Source organism: Triticum dicoccoides, chromosome 7B (assembly GCF_002162155.2).
Source record: "Triticum dicoccoides isolate Atlit2015 ecotype Zavitan chromosome 7B, WEW_v2.0, whole genome shotgun sequence".
NCBI lineage: Eukaryota > Viridiplantae > Streptophyta > Magnoliopsida > Poales > Poaceae > Triticum > Triticum dicoccoides.
Genome location: NC_041393.1, coordinates 74,514,377 through 74,523,611, shown reverse-complemented (window position 1 = coordinate 74,523,611; position 9,235 = coordinate 74,514,377).

Below are 9,235 nucleotides of genomic sequence, written 5' to 3'. Positions count from 1 at the left end.
GGATTGTTGGGTGTTCAAGCAGGCAGGCAAGTTAACTGCCAAAAACAATGACAAGGGGCTGCATAGCAATGACGAGGAGGAGACCCGGCCACCAAACAATAGAGGACAGAAGGGTTTCCCCCCACAAGTGCGGACGGTGAACATGATATACGCAACCCACATACCCAAAAGGGAGCGGAAGCATGCACTCAGGGACGTACATGCGATGGAGCCAGTCACCCCAAAGTTCAATCCGTGGTCCTCCTGCCCGATCACTTTTGATCGAAGGGACCACCCCACTAGCATCCGCCACAGCGGATTCGCCGCATTGGTCCTGATGGACGGCGGCAGCAGCCTGAACCTGCTTTATCAGGATACAGTGCGCAAGATGGGCATAGACCCCTCAAGGATTAAACCCACAAAGACGACCTTCAAAGGCGTCATACCAGGTGTAGAGGCCAACTGTACAGGCTCAGTTACACTTGAAGTGGTCTTCGGATCCCCGGATAACTTCTGAAGCGAGGAGTTAATCTTCGACATAGTCCCGTTCCGCAACGGCTATCATGCACTGCTCGGACGAACCGCATTTGCAAAGTTCAATGCAGTGCCGCACTACGCATACCTCAAGCTCAAGATGCCAGGCCCTCGAGGAGTCATTACGGTCACTGGAAACACCGAACGCTCTCTCCGGACGTAGGAGCATACAGCGGCTCTCGCGGTGGAAGTACAAAGCAGCCTCTTAAGGCAATTCTCGAGTCTGGCTGTTAAGCGGCCGGACACCGTCAAGCGCGCCCGGAGTAACCTACAACAAGACCGCCTGGCACGTTCCGAGCACGCGTAGCAATGCGGCCCCAACCCCAGCCCCCGCGAAATTGTGAGACCAGTACCATGTGTACATAATTACGCTCTGGAGATACCATGGGCATAGGGGTAGGGGCACGACCACGACATGCCCGGAGAGCGGCTCAACCGCACCAGGGGCTCCCAATTGTTTCATTCTTTTTTTCTTATTCGCAGGACTCCGTTTTCCAGAAGCCCTGTCCGGCAGTAGAATTGCCGAACTCACGATGCAACAGCCAGGGAATCAGAAAAGCTATGTCAAGTGTCCAGGTGGTCTCTATTACGAGCAGTATACTTGTTTTACATACCATCCCGCAGCCTACCCCTCGAGGGGGACATGTTAAATAGTCCCATCCCTTGCTTATTGCACTATTTGTATCGTTCTGCTTTCATTGCAGTATCTTTTGAATAAGTAATGCATCGCTTTTTGCCTATTATTGCATTCCTTTTTTTATCTATATATGTTCACTTATGATATGTTGCATCTGTACGCTTTGGTACGGCCAAATACACCAGGGGCTTAAGTACCCCAAAATATGGTGTGATAAGTCCGAACACTTTAACAAGTGCGGCACCCCGAACTTATAGCATTATATGCATCGGCTCCGAATCATGTCTTGGGTCAATAGTTGGGTTTGCCCGGCTCCCATGTTTTGGTACCTACATTCCGCTATATCGGCTAAGGTAGCGCTGGGAGAACCACTGCGATTGTGCCCCGGTTGAGCTGGGTTGAGCACCTTAGTGGAGAAAGCTAAAACTGACCGTCATGATAGGGCGAGAGCCGGTCGCTGTTCGAGAGGTTTTTTCGAGTCCCTAAAGACTTATGCCACTTAGAGCGAGGAGCCGGCTTTCTCCGGCCCAGGCGTGGATAGCGCCCCGAATTCGGTCTTACGAACACTAGGGGCTTCGCCGAAATTTAAAACTATAGAATTCTATGGGTAAGTGGGAGTGTTTAAGCATTATAAGTCCGGTTGCCTTGTTCGTTGTGTTGAGCGCCTCCCTCGAAGGACCCAAGAATGGGAACAAGAGCGCTCAAGTTTATCCCGAACACCCCAGGACTCGTGGCATGGGGGCTGAAGCCAACGACTTGCCATCTCTCAAATTTGATAAACGGCCGCACAGAAGGTAATATTTTAAATTAACAAGCATTGCTTAGCGCATATGAACAAAGTTTTCAGTGCACAGGATAAGGAATGCGAGTCTACTCAAAAATTACATCTTTGGAGCACTCACCCGCTATAAGGCGGGCACCCTTCAGGACACCCTTATAGTACATCTCGGGCGTGCGATATTCCTTGCCCGGCGGTGGCGCGTCCGTCACAAGCTTCTCGGCGTCCATCTTGCCCCAGTGCACTTTAGCGCGGGCAAGGGTCCGACGGGCACCTTCAATGCAGACGGAATGCTTGATGACTTCAATCCATGGACAGGCGTCCACCAGCCGCCGCACCAGACCAAAGTAGCTCCCAGGCATGGCTTCTTTAGGCCACAGCCGAACTATGAGGCCCTTCATGGCCTGTTCGGCCACCTTGTGGAGCTCGACCAGCTGCTTCAGCTGGTCGCTCAGGGGCACCGGATGTCCGGCCTCAGCATATTGAGACCAGAACACCTTCTCCGTCGAGCTCCCCTCCTTGGCTCAGTAGAACGCGGCAGCATCGGACACACTACGGGGCAGATCTGTGAACGCTCCTGGAGAGCTCCGAATTCGGGTAAGTAACAGATAATTCACTTTTACATGCTTGCTTTGCGTGAAGAATGCCTTACCCGCTGCTATCTTTTTTATCGCCTCAATCTCCTGGAGGGCCTTCTGGGCTTCGGCCTTAGCGGCTTTGGCACTCTCAAGAGCCGAGGCAAGCTCGGACTCTCGAGTCTTCGAGTCATGCTCCAAACTCTCGTGTTTTTCCACGAGAGCCTGGAGCTCTTGCCGCACCTCCACCACCCGCACCCCTTGTTTCTCTCGCTTGGTGCGCTCCATGGCCGCATTGCTTTCGGGCTTGGACACTGCTTCCTTCAGGGTCGCCACCTCATTCGTGGCCCCTGCAATACTCACGTTATCCCTGTCATTTTTTGCAACCAAATCCTTTCTATAAGGTATTACTTTAATAAGGTATTACTTACCTTCCTTGTCCTCGAGCTGCTTTTTGGCACGGCCGAGCTCGTTCTCGGACCGCTCGAGGCTCTACTTCAATACATTGACCTCCGTAGTCAGTGCGGCAGAGGTCAGCAGCGCAGCCTGCATTCCCATATTGACATGCTTTTGTTAGACTCTTGCGTATATCTTTTTAGATCCTCAGTTCGGCTTTTCTTTCCGAACACCAAACTGAGCATCAGGGGCTACTGTCTATGAGGTACTATTTTACATATCTTAATTACATACATCAAAGCCTGCTAGAAGGCTGGTACAGGCTTCAGTCAGCCTGCTCTTGGCGGACTGAACTTTCTAGATCACCGCACTCATAACAGTGCGGTGCTCCTCGTCGATGGAGGCGCCATTGAGCGCCTCCAGCAAATTATCCGGCGCCTCCAGTTGGACGGAGGTCACCGGCGTCGCAATCTCGCCCTTCTTACGAAGGGGCCGCCCGCCGGACTCCAGAACCACTAAAGGTTCCGGTGTGGAGTCCGGCCCAGGGCCGAACTCAGAACCCTTTGGGGGTTGATCCCCCTCGTGCCCAAAGTCCGGGATGTTGCCCTGCGGCACCTCCGGCACCCCCTCCTCCTGGCTGGGCCCCTTTTGGGACCCCACCTTGGCGTCATCCGCAGCGCGAGGAGAGGAGACGGTCGGACATGAAGTGCTATCCACGTCCGATGGCGCCAGCGAGCCGCTCGTCGAAGTGTCGAGCCTGTCCTTGGGCGGGCTGCAGGGTTATATTCGGCGTTAAGAGATTCTATACAACAAATGAAACACCATGAGTTATTCTGGTATCCGGACACTTACGAAGTCGCCAGGGGCTTAGTCCTTGGTGGCCACTCCTCTTCATCGTCGTCGGCGTTGGTGGAGTAGTCCGGGGGGAGGTTCCTTCCCTTCTTGGACCCTTCGGCCTCCCCCATTGGGGAGGCCTTCCTTTTCTTCTCTCCCCCACTGGGGGAGAGGCCTCTTTTTTCTCCTCCTCGTCTTCGCGGGAGGAGTCCGCCTCAGAGTCATCGGACGATGAGTCCGATAACACCTGGCGCCGGGAACTCCTCCGAGTTCCCGTGGCCTTCTTCTTGGCCTTCTTCTCTGGCACCACGTAAGGCGCCGGAGCCAGCAACCCCGTTAATTGGGCGTCCGCTGGGTCTTCTGTCAAGGGAGCCGGACAGTTAACCTGCCCGGACGTCTTTTGCCAGGCCTGTCAAAGGTAAAGGAAGTTTAGATCCCGCATAGAGTTAAACTATGGAAAATAAGCGTCCCGTAAAGGGTAAAATAGCTTACCTCGCCGGCTTGACGCTGCGAGCTGAATCCGCGATCTTCGGTAACGGATGCGGGGGCCTCAGCGCCCTTGAACAGCACCTTCCAGGCATCTTCGTACGTAGTGTCAAAGAGCCTGCTCAAGGTTTGGTGTTGTGCCGGATCAAACTCCCATAAATTAAAGGCTTGTTTCTGGCACGGGAGGATCCGGCGGATGAGCATGACCTGGACTACGTTGACAAGCTTGAGCTTCTTGTTCACCAAGGTTTGAACGCAGGATTGGAGTCCGGTCAGCTCCTTAGAATCACCCCATGATAGGCCCTTCTCTTTCCAGGAGGTGAGCCGGGTGGGGATGCCAGATCTGAATTCGGGGGCCGCTGCCCATTCAGGATCACGCGGCTCGGTGATGTAGAACCACCCCGATTGCCATCCCTTTATGGTCTCCACAAAGGAGCCCTCGAGCCATAGGACGTTGGGCATCTTGCCCACCATGGCACCTCCGCACTCTGCTTGGCGACCGCCCACTACCTTCAGCTTGACATTGAAGGTCTTCAGCCATAAGCCGAAGTGGGGCTGGATGCAGAGGAAGGCCTCGCACACGACGATGAACGTCGAGATGTTGAGGATGAAATTTGGGGCCAGATCGTGGAAATACAGGCCATAGTAGAACATGAGCCCCCAAACAAATGGGTGAAGTGGAAAACCTAGTCCGCGGAGGAAGTGGGTGAGGAACACCACCCTCTCATGGGGCCCGGGGGTGGGGATGAGCTGCCCCTTGTCGGGGAGCCGATGCGCGATGTCACTGGACAAGTATCTGGCCTTTCGCAGCTTTTTGATGTGCCCCTCCATGACGGAGGAGGCCATCCACTTGCCTCCCGCTTCGGACATGGCTGGGGAAGGTTGAGGCGAGATGTGCGGACTTGGGCGCTGAAGCTCGAGTACGTGGAAATGGATAAGCAAAGGAGGAAGAAGGCGTAGGTAAAAAAGGTGGATCCTTATCCCCTTATATGGACGGACGAAACTATGCGTCCCCACCAGCCTGGTAAAACTCGCTTATCTCCCAAGCACTGTAATCAATGGCGCGGTTGGGTTACCCACGCCCGTATTGATGAGAATCCCGGAATAAGGGGACACGATCTCTACTTCGACATGACGTGCCAAGGAAACCGCTTCGCTAAACGTGCTGAGGTGGAACAATAAAAACAATTAAAATAAAGGCTTGGCCATGGTGTGATGTCATGCCACGGAATACGTCAGCAGATTGAACTTGTGTAAATGTTATTCTCTCTACGGTGGTATGTGGAACTTATTTTGCAGAGGCGGACACTATCCTTGTGTTCAAAATCTTCTATGAAGTATTCGGAGGAGGAACCCGCCTTGCAATACCGAAAACAATATGCGTGCCGGACTCGTCGTCATTGAAGCCTGGTTCAGGGGCTACTGAGAGAGTCCTGGACTAGGGGTGTCCGGATAGCCGAACTATCATCTTTGGCCGGACTCCTAGACTACGAAGATACAAGATTGAAACTTCGTCCTGTGTCCGGATGGGACTTTCCTTGGCGTGGAAGGCAAGCTTGGCGATACGGATATGTAGACCTCCTACCATTGTAACCGACTCTGTGTAACACTAGCCCTCTCCGGTGTCTATATAAACCGGAGGGTTTTAGTCCGTAGGACGAACAACAATCATACCATAGGCTAGCTTCTAGGGTTTAGCCTCTTTGATCTCGTGGTAGATCTACTCTTGTACTATCCATATCATCAATATTAATCAAGCAGGAGTAGGGTTTTACCTCCACCGAAAAGGCCCGAACCTGGGTAAAAATATCGTGTCCCTTGTCTCCTGTTACCATCCGCCTAGACGCACAGTTCAGGACCCCCTACCCGAGATCCGCCGGTTTTGACACCGACACCCACCCCTAAGGGGTGCCACCCGGTGCACCACTTGTTGCGCACTAGGAAAGGTCTCCAAGTGGGAGGGAAAGTCTAGGTTTTCTTCGCTTCTATATTAGATCCGGAAATACATTCACTTTTGCACCAAGTGTCTCGAGTATGTGATCTGTTCACTCATGGCAAGCTTTTCGACACTAGGTCATACTTATGTGTTAATGTTTCACCGAAAGCTTTTAGTCATTTTTCACTACCGCCTTCATCTCCTAATTAAGGGCAATGCCATATCTGCATGTTTTATAGTGCCCTTACATGTCATGCATTTAGATGTAGTGTCTTGAGATGTACTTCCCTTAGTTGTATGTACTCCCTTTATATGCGTTATTACACGGTCTGGTCGTTGGAACAACCAGGAGAGAAACATTCGGGAAGGGGAGAAGAGATAGAAAGATAAATAGGAACAAACTTTACCTCTACTAACTACCATTGCTATACAAGATATGAGGCGCACACCACACAATGTAACGTGACAACATGTTTAACACTATATATTTTGATAGTCTTTCCTACTTGTAAGTGTAATGGAGATTCCATCACAAATGACCTAGCTTCTTGCTTACCCTCCAGTCCTTACTATCTAGGATCATTTTGAGCTTAACATGTCTTCTGCTTTGTATCGTTAAAAAAATCAATATTGGTGAATGAACCATTTTTCTTGAGAAGAAAGAGAGCTCTATATGTTATTCAAGGGGCAGGTTACACCATTACAGTATAATCATTACAATGAGACTCCCAACTTTACCAGGAAACCCAACTCCGAGAAACAAATCCACATCGGTTCTTGCATAAATTTTCATGGACTACTCCATTGTTCTCCATCCTAATTAACGTAGAATGTAAGTGTTTAAATTTAGTGGATGTATCCTTGATGTCCATGAAGATTGGCGCTAGGTGGCATCTATTAGCGCTTCATTCTTGACAACATTCCACACTGATCCGCGGGCTCTTGCTGGAGCTTGGGATCAACGGTCTGCGCGCATAGATCTATGCGATTCGCGTCTGTGGCAGCGCGGTGGAGGTGCCTGGCCGTGCGCCCGTCCGGCGCCAGGTGCGCGCGCCCTTGGCTGCGCGATGGAGTGGTTGGGCACGGCGGGGATGCCCGAGGGTGGCGCGGCCGCGCTCGTCATCGTCATGGGGTGATGCTGGGGGACGCGGGATCCCTTTGCTGGCGGCCTATGGCTTGAGCGGCCGGATCTAACGGGCCGTGCCGGTCGGATCTGGCACTATGGCGGTCGGAGGCCCAGAGGTGACTTGGCCGGCGACTAATTCCAAGCGTCCTGCGTGGTGGCTTCCTGTCGGGATGGTGGTCTAGGGTGGAGTGGTATGGGTAGTGCCTTTGGGACGCTCTAGGGTTGTGTCGCCGATGGTGCTCCGGCTACACTAATAGAAAAGGGGCCAATGGTCCAGGCCGGTCCAGCCCATTAGTCCCGGTTCAACCCAGAACCAGGACCAATGGGGGCATTGGACCTGGTTCGTGAGCCCCGGGGGCCGGCCGGGCCACGTGGGCCATTGGTCCCGGTTCGACTGGACCTATGGTCCTCGCTCCTGGCCCACCACCATTGGTCCTGGTTGGTGGCATGAACCGGGAAGGCTGCCCTTTAGTCCCGGTTCATGCCACCAACCGGGACTAAAGGGTTGGTCCTCGTTGCGATCAGAGTTTAGTCCCACCTCGCCAAGCGAATGGGAATCAGACCGGTTTATAAGTCCTCCTCTCTGCCTTGTTGAGCTCCTCTCAAAATGAAAATAGATGCCCTTATACAGGGAATTTAACCTAAATTCATACTGAATTTCTCTGAAGTTAGTAGAAATTTATTATGAATTTAGGTTGAATTTCCTCTATAAGCGCATCTATGCTCATTTCTGAGTAGTTTTTATATAGTTTTTTTCTTCTCTGCTATATTTATTTTTTTCTTTTTATTTCTGAGTTGTAATAAGTCACTAAAAATAAGCATCTATGCTCATTTTTTAGTAAAGTTAATCACAACTATTTTTTCTTCTATTTATTTCTGAATTGTAATAAGTCATTAAAAATAAGCATCTATGCTCATTTTTTTAGTAAAGTTAATCACAACTATTTTTGCTTCTATTTATTTCTGAGTAGTTTTTTATATAGTTTTTTTTCTTTTCTACTATATTTATTTTTTTCTTTTTATTTCTGAGTTGTAATAAGTCATTAAAAATAAGCATCTATGCTCATTTTTTTAGTAAAGTTAATCACAACTATTTTTTCTTCTATTTCTTTCTGAATTGTAATAAGTCATTAAAAATAAGAATCTATGCTCATTCTTTTAGTAAAGTTAATCACAACTATTTTTGCTTTTATTTATTTCTGAGTAGTTTTTTATATAGTTTTTTGTTCTTTTCTGCTATATTTATTTTTTTTCTTTTTATTTCTGAGTTGTAATAAGTCATTAAAAATAAAAAAGAGGCGCAATGCTCGTTAGTTTGCTTCAAGCCTTTCGGAATAGTGTCAACTGCACTGCACATAGCTCTGTGAAGTCTACCCTATTCCTCAAGGCTTGAAGCTAACCAACGTGCAGGTGAGCATTGAGTCTCTTCTTCATCGTCTCTGCACTCAGGGCTTATAAACAGTTACGAGTGCCTCTCGCTTGGCGAGGTGGGACTAAAAAAACAGGTGCAGAAAGAATCAACTAAAGAACGGCTGAAGAAAATAAAAATTAGACGGGTCCATTGGTCCCGGTTTGTGGCAACAACCGGTACCAATGCCACTCTTTGGTACCGGTTGGTGGCATCAGCCGGGACCAATGCCCCTCTTTTGTCCCGTGGAGCCACCAACCGGGACCAAAGGTCTTCGTTTCCCGCCCTTTGGGCTGCCGAAAAGAGGCCTTTGGTCCCGGTTGGTGGCTCAAACCGGGACAAAAGAGGGGCATTGGTCCCGGTTTGTGGCACCAACCGGGACCAAAGCCTTTGCTATATAAGTAGCACTGCCGCCCCGCCCCGACTTCAATCTCTCCCGACGCCGCGCGCCGTCCCCTGCTGCCACCTCGTCGTCGCCGCCCCGCCCCGACGCCGTCACCGCCCCGCCCCGACGCCATCGCCGCCCGCCCGGCCGCCTCGACGCCG